The sequence below is a fragment of the Sus scrofa genome, chromosome 13 (assembly GCF_000003025.6).
Source record: "Sus scrofa isolate TJ Tabasco breed Duroc chromosome 13, Sscrofa11.1, whole genome shotgun sequence".
NCBI classification, from domain to species: Eukaryota; Metazoa; Chordata; class Mammalia; order Artiodactyla; family Suidae; genus Sus; species Sus scrofa.
Window position 1 is genome coordinate 95,636,032 of NC_010455.5, and position 12,636 is coordinate 95,648,667.

Below are 12,636 nucleotides of genomic sequence, written 5' to 3' on the forward strand. Positions count from 1 at the left end.
AATAGACTTCACATTTCTCATTTGACGAGCGAAAAAGAAGTTGGTACACAGTTTGTGTTCACGGTCTTCCAAGACTGTATTTTAATGATTTACTCAGTAAACAGAAAACTACTTTCAGTTCACAACCTATTTCAAACATGAAAAGCTGTAGTTCAGAATGAAACACTAGTACACAAGCTTTCTTTTTTTTCCTTTTTCAATTTGAGATGATGTCTCTGACATTCAGTTAGACACTGCTCAGGAAAATGAAATAATCATGTGACAAGGATTTCTCTATGAGGGAAAGAAAAAAAAAAAAATGAAGCGGTTTTCTAGCCTTCACTCCATAAACACACAGCCAGCATAAAACAGGTTTAGCGGCTCAGGAGTAGGACGGGTCTGATTCCCATTGGCCCACTCAGTCTGGGGGCAGCCAATAACTACTGCTTTCTGAGAGGGAAGAAAATTATGAAAATAAAAAAAAGAAAGGAATAAAAAAAACCTCCCTAAGCCCTGTTTTTGAAAACTTTCAAAAATTACTAAATATAAACTCTGGTGGGACCTAAAAAGATAGTAAAACACAAAATTTCTTTTCTTTAACATTGCTTCCTGGTTTCCTACTTCTACCACTCAGCAGCCAGGAGGTGATTATTATTGAATCCAAGTATTATTTTTTTTACTTTAATTTCACTTATTTTCAAAATCCAAATACATAAAAGGACATGCAATAAAGAGTTTACCTCTGATATCTGTCTCCCAGCAACCAATAATATGTTTCCAGTGTATCCTAGAGATACTTTATATGCATACAAGAAAACACTTCCATTTTTTCTCAACCCTCCTTTTCTTTGTTTTACACAAATGGTTGCATGGAACCAAAAGTCTTTTTTTTTTTGTCTTTTTGCCTTTTACATGGCAGCTCCCACAGCATATGGAGGTTCCCAGGCTAAGAACCAATTGCAGTTGTAGCTGCTGGCTCACACCACAGCCACAGCAATGCAGGATCCTTAACCCACTGAGCAAGGCCAGGGATCGAACCTGCAAATTCACGGTTCCTAGACAGATTCGTTAGCCACTGAGCCACGGCGGGAACTCCACCAATAGTCTTTAAATTGAAATAAAGATCAAAGGATTATTATGTAATCCTAATTCCTTGTTCTATAAGGAAATCTTTTTTATTATTATCAATAACTCCCATTAGCTCTCAAAAGTTAAGAAAGGGTTGTTTGGCAAAAAGAAATAGGAGGACTAGAGAACTAAATGACATACAATTACACAGCAAATCAACTCACTTAACTTCTGGTCCAGGATTCTTACCCCTGAAAAACAACCATGTAGATCTTCAAAGTTCCCACCAGGGGTAGTTTTGCACAGGTTCTGCTAAAACGCCATGGAGACCTGTTTCAAGGTCCAGAGGCTCTTTCAATTAAATTGAAGAGGGAGAGAAGAGGGAAGTGGGAAGCTGAATTCAAATGTTTGGTTCTTATAGATTAACAACAAGGAAGTGAAGGCAGATGAAAGAGAGTCCATGATTGCCTTAGATCAGTTAATCAGTAACTTAGATGTGATAGCACCAAACTAGAGCTTTCTGCCTTCCAGTGGCAATTTAATAGCTAATTTATGGGCATCTGAATGGCTGGACAGGTTTTTAAGTCCCTTGCTAAATTCAGAAGAACCAGCCACAAAGAAAAGGGGCTGCTGGTAGAGTTTAAGACAGAAAAAAAAACCTCATGAACAGGGAAACTCTGAGAGCTCCAGGGTCCTATGTGTTGCCTAAAGCAAGGCTTGTCTGAATTCCAAAGTGGAGTCTGGTATCCAATCTTCTGAAACCCTCAACGTTTTCTTCTCTCCTGGAGTCAGAGACACAGAGAAAAAAGAAGGCCAAGGAGAGACGTGTACTTTTAAGGTATGGTGTGCTAATAAGGTCACTAATAAAGTTTGCTGGCAATGCCAAGGTTCGAATCCCAACTCAGCTGTGTGAATATGGACGTTCCTGAGCTTTAGTTTCTTCATGGGTCAACCAGCTCAAAAATACTGCAAATCTGAAATCGGCTCGGTAGAATCTCAACACCACAGCCAGACTAGATCTAGGAGCACCAAATCTCCAGCGGCCTAAGCTTAGAAATTTTCAGCAACTGGTCAAGGCAATTCAGGTCTCCAATTTGAAGAATATTACAGAAAGACACTATCTGATTCTATCCAGCAGTAAGTCGTTGTTTCAAAAAAAAAAAAAAAAAATCAGTGAGCAACGTTTACATGAGATAAACATCAATATCTAAGTCCTGGGATGCCACAATTTGACAACAACCTCCAAGTGGTAAGTGGGACACTTTGATCTGGAAAAGCATTCGCAGAAGAGAATCTAAACACCACTCACTTCTAAACAAATAGCCAACACAGTTTATAAACAAAGTCTTGAATGTTTTTCTGGAACCAGGCCTGAATTTACAGCCTCATAAACTCCATAAAGGGAATGCAGCTTCTCCGCTCACCAGAAAAACTTCTGAATATCTGTATTTTGGATGACATGGTGCATTTGAAAACAAAACTTGAGTATTTTTCATAGATTTGGCCTTGCTTTTTGAGTAGCAACAGGATGAGATAGAGCAGGGAGGCAGACACACCTGGGTTCAATTCCAAGACTACTCCATACTCACCTAAATCTTGGGCAAGAAACTAATCTTCAAGCCTCATCAATAACATGGGATAATAATTCCTGCAATTCTCTTGATTATTATGTGTTAAAGTGACCTAAAGTAAATGCCCAGGCACATGGCAGTAATATATTACTGATCATTTCCTCCTTTTCTTCCAGAGCCCCTTGTTTAAGATATTTAGTGGACAATAACCACAAAGGCTGTTGTAGTTCTCTCTTGTGTTAAATCCTAATCGTGGCAGAATTCTCAGGCCAAAATACACACTGAAAAGAATCTCTTTTGCATTTATGCATGTGACCCATATACATTCTCATGATGCACACATGCTTATAACCAAGTATCCAGTCAGAAGGTGCCCACTGTCAATTCCACTCAATGAAACTGGATTAAGTCATAAAACATTGCTGATGTTTGACCATTTTATAACTACAAGTATAGTAATTTCATATAGTCATGAATACCAAAGTCTAGAACAAGAATTTCACATCTGCCCTCCCTAGATTTTCTGCAAATAGGATCGTTAGAAATCAGAATAATTTCATCCCAGATTTTTCATTTATTAGCTGTGTGGCTTGAAGAAAATCATTTAGCAGCCTTAGGTCCTGGTTTCCTGATTTATACAATAAGCATAGTAGGCGTGTTTTTCTGCCCTCTCATTTCCTGACGATAATGAGGCACAAGCATTTAGTTGAGTGCATCCAAAATGCAGACTTGGCAAGATTTTTTTTTTTTTAACTTTGCTATGAAAGTTTTCTTAGGTGTCCCTTCTGGGTCCTCCATGCCCTCTTTCACTCTGAAGACAGAAACGTCGAGGACAATAACACAAAGCTGTGTAAACTTCTTCACGGGCTTCCTAAAATGCACTTCTAATTCGGCACACTCTGCCATAGCAGTCCTGGATTTCTCCTTAAACAAAAATGGTCATGGATGTCAAAGAGATGTGAGCGAATGTCCACTGAAGTGTGTCTAAATGATTTTCCTTGTGAGCAAAGCCGGCCGGGGATAAGCCCCTCCTAGTGAGGAGAGAGAACATGCTTCCCAGGCGGAGGAGGCATTGTTCAAAGTAATGAGTTCTGCACCACTTGGGCCACCATTCACAGCTGAGTCTGATTTTCTGAAACAAAGAGCAATAACCAAATAGGGATGCTCTTCGGCCAGCTTCTCTGAGCTTTGAATTGTTAGTAGACTCATGAGGTGAGGAATGAAAGGAAGCTAGTCTTCCTAAGCTTCTGTGTCCTAGGAATATGGTCAGAGGAAAACATTTGCCAACCTTGGTCAATATTATGCCAGGTTTGTCACAGATGTAATAGATTTCAATAGTCTAAACCCAGGAAAAATGTCTAGAAATTATTCCAGCTCAAAAAGTTAAAATGTTTAAATGTTCTGCTGTATTCTTGTATCCATCTATCATAATCCCATTTCTTTTTTTTCCATTCAGAGAAATAACAGTCATGATCCTTCAAGCATGCAGACCAACACTATTCTTAGAAGGGAGCTGCTGGAGGTTTATTATGTCATGAAACACAGAGCTAGAACAAAGGACCACTGAATCACTCACCTTATCTTCATCTAAGAAAACTGAGAATTACAATGTTTCTGTTCCTCTCCAATTCAGAACTGCACTTGCCAAGACTGCAGGTTTTAGGGCCAAAACTATCTTATAAAAAGGTAAAAAGATGGTGCACACAATGCTTCTTACCATATATTTAGACTCTTTATCTAAAATGCTCAAAAACAATGTTCAGGGTTAAATCAAAGTTTAAGCATTTATTCCTGAATCTAGACATCTGATTCCTTGGCAATTAAGTGCTCTTCTTAACAGTACTACAGCTGGTATCTTTACCCTGAAAACCTGACACAGGATTAGAATTATTTCAGAACTCACAACCCTTAGTTTGTTGAGGGCAGAAATTTAGATTTGCCATTATATATGTGACAAATATATATATATATATATATATATGTGAGTGTGTGTAAATATACATATACATATATACAGGTAGAGTTTTCCTAGTATATTAAAGCACCCTTATCATATTCTATTTCTATAATTCTCTCCTTATATTTGGAAGACTGATTCTAAAAATAAGTTGAATTGATGATGATGTAGGGAAATGTATCAAACAGAAGCAACCACTGTTAACAGCCTTTATGAAGAATCTAGTGTAGCTATAAATCCTGGCTCTTGCCTATCAACCTTCCCTCCCTTTGTCTCATCTCATTGCTTCTCCCCAGCCTTCCCCCAAGCACTCCCAATCTCATTATCCCATGATCTGCTAAACTGCAGTTTACCTCCTGGAACCAGCAGAAACACATGTCACTGAGAATTAGGGAATTGGAGCCAGTTACAAGCCATCAAATAGGGTCACAAAGTATCTGAACCTGAAAAATTAAGAGTTTTTCTTTTTTTAAATATGAAAGAAGAAAAAACTTAATTGGACATTTTTAAACATTTGATTTAGATGGACTGCATAATGTCTCAGCGTTTATCATGAATAGGGTGGGAGAAAGAACTTTTAACAGCGTGTTATTTGCTGATCATCTGAATAGTAGTATTACAGTTGACTTCATTTGCTGATGTTGGAAGGATATTGTCTGAAAACTATACCAGTAATACACATTTGCTATTCTTGAAGGCAAATTATTTAAAAATAGGATACAGCAGGGCAGTACTCATGTATTACTTCATCTAAGGTATTTTTATACCATACTTTATCCCAGGAAGAGTACCTCCGTTTTAAACTTTTATTAGCAGTTACGTTCATTCTAACCATCGTTTATTTACTAGGAAATAGGTATACCAATCACGTTGCCAAATACTGATGCAACCTAAGAAAAAGCGAGCAACAAGAATCTACAGCTCCTGCTACACACCTCCTAAGACATGTACCCTTGCCAAATGCTAACCTGTGTGTAAACGAATAGGATTTTTAAAAAGGAATGGAGCTGTCAAGACACACAACTTTAAGGGAAATGGCTCTTAACAGAAAGCTTCAGGTATCTGATGGTTCGTGTCAAGGCTTCTTGAAACATTCCTCGCAGAGGATTAGCCCCAGAAGTGACCAAAATGCCAGAGCAACTGGAAAAACAATCACTTCTGAGAAAGCTTTTGTTTCTTTTCATTGGCATTTTATTTTGGTCCATTTTGGCGCACATCTCGTTCTCGCTAATGAGCAAAAGGAGAACACAGGTGCTGCCAGTGAGTACACGCCCCGCCTCTCCACCTGCGGAAAGGCGGCACAGGTAAGCCCCAGACCTAATTTTTCTTTAAACTGACCCACCAGAAAGTAAATATATTTTATTCGTCTCCACTTTCATGGGCTAGAAGGGAGGCGCGGCGGAGGAGGGGGGTGGAATCTCAAAGACTGCCACAATAAGCAATTTCTCACCTTTTCTTTCCTCTGCGATCAAATTGGTATTGCCATGGGTAGTGGGAGGGGTCTTCTTTTAAATTTTAGTTGGTTATTGTTTTAATGCTTAACTCCTAACGTCTAAATAAGATCATAAACTTATTTCTGAGTTACAAACAACAAAGAAAAAGTTCAAGGGAGCTGGAGAGAGGGCGCCACAGACGCTCAACTGAGAAGAGGGCTTCCAGGCTCTCCGGGTGGCGTCTCCGGCTTGCCGCACCGTCGCCATGGGAACCCCGCGCAGGCGCAGACAGCGCCGCCCAGCGCCCTGGACTTGCCTCCACCGCCCTGAACAGCTCCGGTGCCCCTCATTTATTCCCGGAAAGGGCAATGGAGTAAATCCTCCTTGCGCAAAGAGCACCCGGCCTTCTCCGAGAGGGCCCTGAGTTGGGTCACCGGTCGCATGTAGAACCGTGAGACTCCAAATGTAATGGACACCGCACTCCCCTTCCTGGGAAAAGCGGATCTGCCCTCTTTGGGACGGCTGGCGGGTCAGAGAACCATCCCGAGGTTCCCGCGTGGGGGTGAAGCATCCTGCAACCACCAACGCTTTTACTCTCCACGGGGCGTAGACACTGCTCACCACCAAAAGAAGCCCGAGAGTTAAACTCTGGGGCGGGCTCACACATCCACATCCTTCTGAATTACGGGACCCCCCAAGACCAGCCCTGGTCCCAGTTCTCTGTACAGGGGTTTAGGGGATCCCCACACACCACCGCTCAAACTACGCTAAAGAGCGTGTCCCGGCTGGAACTGCAGAGAGCGGAACTCAGGCCACCTGCTTGCCTGAACACCTGGACCAGGGCACCAGTCCTCTTTTCCTTTCTCTCCCCCACCCCCCAATTCCCCCCAAATGCACAGACCTGTAGAACTTTGAATGTTCGGGTAGATGAAGGATTCCTCGAAGTCCTCGGCGGAGGAGCGACCTCCAAAGTGCTGCCGTTGAAGAGTTATTGGCCCCTGTGATTCCAACTCCAAAACCCTGTCGAGGGGCAGAAAAGCTCCCCAGAAGGGCACTTCTCCACACCACCCTGCAGAAACCTCGGAGACCCGCTGAGCAAAGTGGGGCGCCTCCGCCACAACCTGCTTTCTCATTCAAATCCTCACGCTCACTCTGGACCCCCTCCCTCCCAGCCCCACAGCTCCCGCGGAAATAAGGAACTGGAGCTTGGAGAGCGGACTGGAGCTCCCGCTGCCGCCTAGGGGCCCAGCCCGCTGAGTGGAGAGGACCTAGTGCTGGACTTGGACCCCTGGGCCTATACCTTTTTGCGAGGCTCTGCTGCAGGCAATGGCAGGAAGTACTGGGAATGAAGCCTTTTTTTTTTCCCCCTCAAGTTTCAAAGGTTCCCAAACCCAAGGAAACCCCCTTGATACTCATTTGGGAGTGGTCAGGTAAGAGCCGGTAGTGGGAAAGTAAAGGAGTTTGGTGAAATGAAGTCAGAGAGGAAGGGTGCAGGAACTGTGTGTAGTGTGCACCAAAGTAAAAAATGTCATAACTACATCTTAAAGAAATTTCCCAACTGCCCATCTTATCTCCCCTCCCGTTTTTTACCATTCTAAGAAAATAGCATCTATTATGCTGTTCTAAGCAACGAGACCTGCTCTGAATAAAGCTAAGACTGAGGAAAAGGGAGGGCAGTTAACACTGCTTTTATTCTCTCCTCCCCTTACCCGGCCCTGCCTCTTCTTCCAGATGCTTCTCCTAAGCGTTAACAAGCCAGTTATTCAATCAGATCAATTTGGTAGCAGGTGGCCTCAAGCGACCATCAAGCGGTGAATGAGAGCAGGGCCCTGGCAGAGGAAAGCTTGCACAGAGTAGGCACTCATATGGTACCGAAACGATGAAATCTACTGAGCGGTTAGACGCGGTGAGACACCAGGTCGCTGCAGCTGCTGGAACGCTGACAAGTGCCTGCCAGGGCAGCAGCAGTGTGATCCGGTTCGGGATTCCAGGATTTGCATTTATCAGCCTTCATTCAACCTGCCCTATTGTTAGTTCAAAGCCTGGCTGGGAGGGGCTGAGAGACGCTGCTCCTCACTCACCTTCAGTTTAAAATTCTCCACCAATAAGAAGGTCTCAGAAAAGCTGGCAGCTTGGGGTTGGCAGGGATTTTCTGGGCTTAGTGACAACATAAACTAAAGTCATTTTCTTTTTCAAGCATGAATTTACTCAGGAAGTTACAAATGAGAGTAGGAGCTCAGAGAGCTGGGCCTGGCTGCCCCTCAGCTTTGACAGACAGTGTGGGGGGTGGTAGCACCATGACCTCTCAGAGCAAGATCTAGGGTTTCACCTTTTCATCCCACTTAGCCGATACCATAGAAACAACCCATTTGTATTATTCAGTTCAACAGAGGCAATGACAATGTCCCTGCAAAGCACCATGGGCAAGAAGAAACTTTATCCCCAAAGCAATACTGGACTCTCAGAAAAAAGGAAAAAGCCACCAGAATAGTCACTTGGATTTCTTCCTCCAGGGTACCAGGAAGAAAGCAGTTTGGGAAAAGATGTATGAGGTCCTTTCCATAGAAAGAAATCTCCCCAAATTTTCTTGTTCTGCTGCAAATCCACAATTTATAAGAAATTAAACAGAGGAGTTCCCTTGTGGTGCAGCGGGTTAAGTATCCAGCCATTGTCACTCCAGCAGCTCGTGTGGCTGCTGTGGTGCAGGTTTGACCCCTGGCCTGGGAACTTCTATATGCTATGTGAGTGAAGCCAAAAAGAAAAAAAGAAAAGAAATTAAACAGAAACCACCTCTACCCCCAGATCTCTTTTTGCAGATTTGTTTGGCTGGTAATCTCCATGGTGAATATTTTCCCTAAAAAAAAAAAAAAAAAGGAGAGAGAGAGAGAGAAAGCAAGCTACCAAGACAACCCCTCACACAACCAGGGAAGTTATCCACCCCAAAATCTCCTGTGTTTCTCATATCTGAAAAACTGCAGATGCACATGGTAAGATAAACTCATACAAAGTTCATGACAAGAGCACTTGTTTGCTATGCATTTTTTTTTTTTTGGTGTTTTGGTGGGGTTTTTTGGGGGGGGGGTTCTGTTTTTATGGCCACACCCGAGGCATAAGAAGTTTCCCAGGCTAGAGGTCCAATAGAAGCTGTAGCTGCCAGCCCACACCAGAGCCACAGCAATCTGAGTCCAAGTCTGTGAACTACACCACAGCTCATGGCAACACCGGATCCTTAACCCACTGAGTGAGGCCAGGGGTCAAACCCACGTCCTCATGGGTGCTAGTCTGTCCATTAACCGCTGAGCCATGACAGGAACTCCTATGCATTCTTTATTTTAATAGTTTAAACTATTTTTCATAATTTTGAGAACTTTAAATTTTTCTAATTATGCAAAATTTCAAACCTACCAAAAGCAAGGCAAACACCCATATACTACTCTTGCTCCCCCCGCCCCCTTTTTTTTAAAGCATTACAGATTCATCTAAAACCTCATCTCCTGGCCCTTGTACCTCCCTTTTCCCTCAAAAGCAACCATTCTGTAGTATGAATCATACTAATCATGACCTTAAGTGTACACATCCATAAATCTTTTAATGTAGCTTTTACCTCTGAATCTTTTTTTTCACCATTAATCAGAGAAAAATTACTAACTAAAACCAGGAAAGTATTGTTGTTACATTGCTAAGTTTTTAGGAGCAGGACAGAACTATTTTTCCCTTTTGGGGACAATCAGAACAATAACAAGAGGATTAGACAGTGGGTAGTAAACAGCCTCTCTAGGTTACACAGACCCTTCCATGGTTACCGAACAGTCAATAGGAAAACAAAATAAATAATACCCCCTTCTTCCTTCACTGGTTACAAGGGAATTGGAGAAAATGGGATCTAGGTTAACACTTATTTGGGCAGGTACAACTAAAGACCTATAGGGTCAGAAAGTTTCTTTTGACCTGTCTCTTGGTCATGTAAGTTATAATCTTTTAGCAAGGGCTTCCAAGTGTGAGGGAGTCCTGCTGGTAGCTCAATTCAAGGCTGAAATCAGCCCTGCTGAAAAGTCTGGGTTGAATCCTCCCTGCTTCCTTATACACAGGGACCTCCATCCATGCAGTGAGTTACAGAAAGCCCTTTAGAGCAGTCCTTTGACTTAACCTCCTCCCAGCAGTAAAAAGGCTATGAAAGCACCGATTTTTCTTAAATGCCATTGACTGGTGAAAGACATCCTCCCCAACCCCCACTCTCCTCTGGCTTCCAGAGCGATGACTCTCATTAATTATACTGGCACAGCACTGCCTGGCCTCCCTTCTAAATGGCTGCCAGATTCCTACATATCACCTCTGCCTTGATACAGAATGTGCACTGACACCAAGATCACAGAAAATCCTGTAAAAGGTGCCTGATACACAGGAAGATGATTGATGTGCCCTGTGGTGGGCCTGCTGTGCTGCATATCATAAGGAGTTTCTCAGAAAATGGCACTGGAAATCTGTGTTGGAAATAGCTTTTTCTAGCTGTCCAAAAATCATGCTTTTAGTTACAAAAATAGCCATATTTAAGGGACTCAGATTTAACCAGCAATCTTTAAGTTATATGCATGAAGCAAGAAAGTGAAGGAGATGAATATTATCCCCATTTTCATCAGTGGGACAAGAAATCAAAAGAAAGACCATTCAAGGAGGAGTTATCACTCTTTCAACACATATGTCTTAAACACTTGCCATGTACCAGGCACTGCTTAAGTTCTTAGCTGGAATATAGATAGTATTCCTGAAACACAAAGCCATAGTTGTCCTCACAGCTCTGCTTCCTGTATTGGTCAAGACTTTTAGGAGTTCCCACCGTGGTGCAGTGAATTAAGAATCCAGCATTGTCTCTGCAGCAGCTGGCTTGTGTCACTGATGAGGCATGGGTTCAATCCCCAGCCCAGTGAAGTGGTTAAGGATTTGGCATCACCCCAGCTGTGGCATAGGTCACAAATTCAGCTAGGATTCGATCCCTGGCCAGGGAACTTCCACATGCCATGAGTGCAGCCAAAGGAAAAAAAAAAAAAAGACTTCTAGATAAAAATACCAAATCAAACTAACTTAAGGGGAGTTCCCGTCGTGGCACAGCAAAAAAGAATCCAACTAGGAACCATGAGGTTTCAGGTTCAATCCCTGGCCTCGCTCAGTGGTGTTGCAGTGAGCTATGGTGTAGGTTGCAAACGCAGCTCAGATCTGGTGTTACTGTGGCTATGGTGTAGGCCAGCAGTTGTAGCTCTGATTGGACCTCTAGCCTGGGAACCACCAAACGTCTCAGGTGCAGCCCTAAAAAGCAAAAAAACAAAAACAACAAAAAAACTAACTTAAGGAAAAAAGGCAATGTGCTGACTTACCTTTAGATAGGAGAAAGTATAAGGGCTTCAGCTATGACTGGATCTAGAAATTCAGGGTCATCATTTCTTTCACACTCCTCTCACTTCTTTTGCTCCTACTCTTCCTCTCTCTGCTTTTTTCAGCTTTTTTCAATGGTTTGATCATATTTTTTCCTATTATACATGAGCGTCCTCTGCAGGCTAGTGGGGGTGGAGCATGACCAGGGACAGTTCTAGGCTTCAGTCAACTCAGGGGAAGAGGAGCCTTCTTGCTTTCACCCTCTATAAATAAGATTGTGGGGCTTCTAATTGACCTGGTTCAAGTTACGTGTCCATCCATAGGTCAGTTAACGGGGTCAGCAACAAACAGAGTATATTCGAGGCCAGTCTCTGATTTTATGCCCACCCCTATAGGCAGGAAGATACATGCTACAAAAAGCAACCCCACCAGAACTTCATAGGGAGTCAGGGAGGATTTGCTCACTACAGGAAGGGGCCTGCTCTTCCCAAATGAGGATAAGAAGGAAAGCGGGCAGATGAAAAGAGCAGGTATCCCTACGATGCCCTCTCCTGATTCTTCCACCAAAGAAAGACATAAAAACCTTAGTACAGATTCAGATGTGTATGACAGAGATAAAAATGAGAAAAGAAACTTCCTGAGTCCATCAGGAAGGATTGCAGGCCGAGAGGTCAGGAGGAGGGGACCACTATAAGTGCCATCAATGTTTCCCTCCCCAGCCAGAAAGGCATGTGTCCACACATATGGCCAACTGTCATCCTGAGCTAGAGGGGGAGAAAAAGGAACAGAAGCAGGATAGATGATCTTGGGAAGAGTTGTTTGAGTTTGTGTTTTTCACTTTTTATCATGGAAATTTTCACATGTACACAAGAATAGTAAAATGAAGCACTATGTATTACCCAGTTTCAACAATTTTTAATACTTTGCAATCTTTTATATATTCAGGAATGTGGGAGCTTCATTAGAGTACTTAAATTCATAAATTAATACATTTCTGGTGTTCCCGCTATGGGACAATGAGATCAGCAGCATCTTGGGAGCAGTGGGACGCAGGTTCCATCCCCAGCCCAGAACAGTAGGTTAAGGATACAGTGTTGCCACAGCTGCAGTTTAGGTGGGAACTGCTGCTCAGATCTGTTCCGAGCTCAGGAACCCCATATGCAGAGGGGCGGCAAAAAAGAAAAAAGAAAGAGAAAGAAAGGAAGAAAGAAAGAAAAGAAACACCTTTCTACAGCGTTATAATCTTTTTTTTTTTTTTTTT

The 12,636-nt window shown here is 42.7% G+C and overlaps 1 protein-coding gene across 9 annotated transcripts in view; it reads right to left on the minus strand.

Moving 5' to 3' along the window:
* The window catches only part of PLCH1 (phospholipase C eta 1), a 242,633-nt gene extending 234,017 nt beyond the window's left edge, over positions 1-8,616 (minus strand). For 4 of the 9 annotated variants that reach the window (XM_021069699.1, XM_013982146.2, XM_021069700.1 and 1 more), the window contains exon 1: positions 6,910-8,616. The gene's annotated coding sequence lies outside the window, so the exon portion shown is untranslated. Of the gene's footprint in view, positions 1-1,271; positions 5,967-6,025; positions 6,885-6,909 lie in introns of those variants that run through there. The other 5 variants (XM_021069702.1, XM_021069703.1, XM_013982145.2 and 2 more) reach the window with 4 other exon arrangements.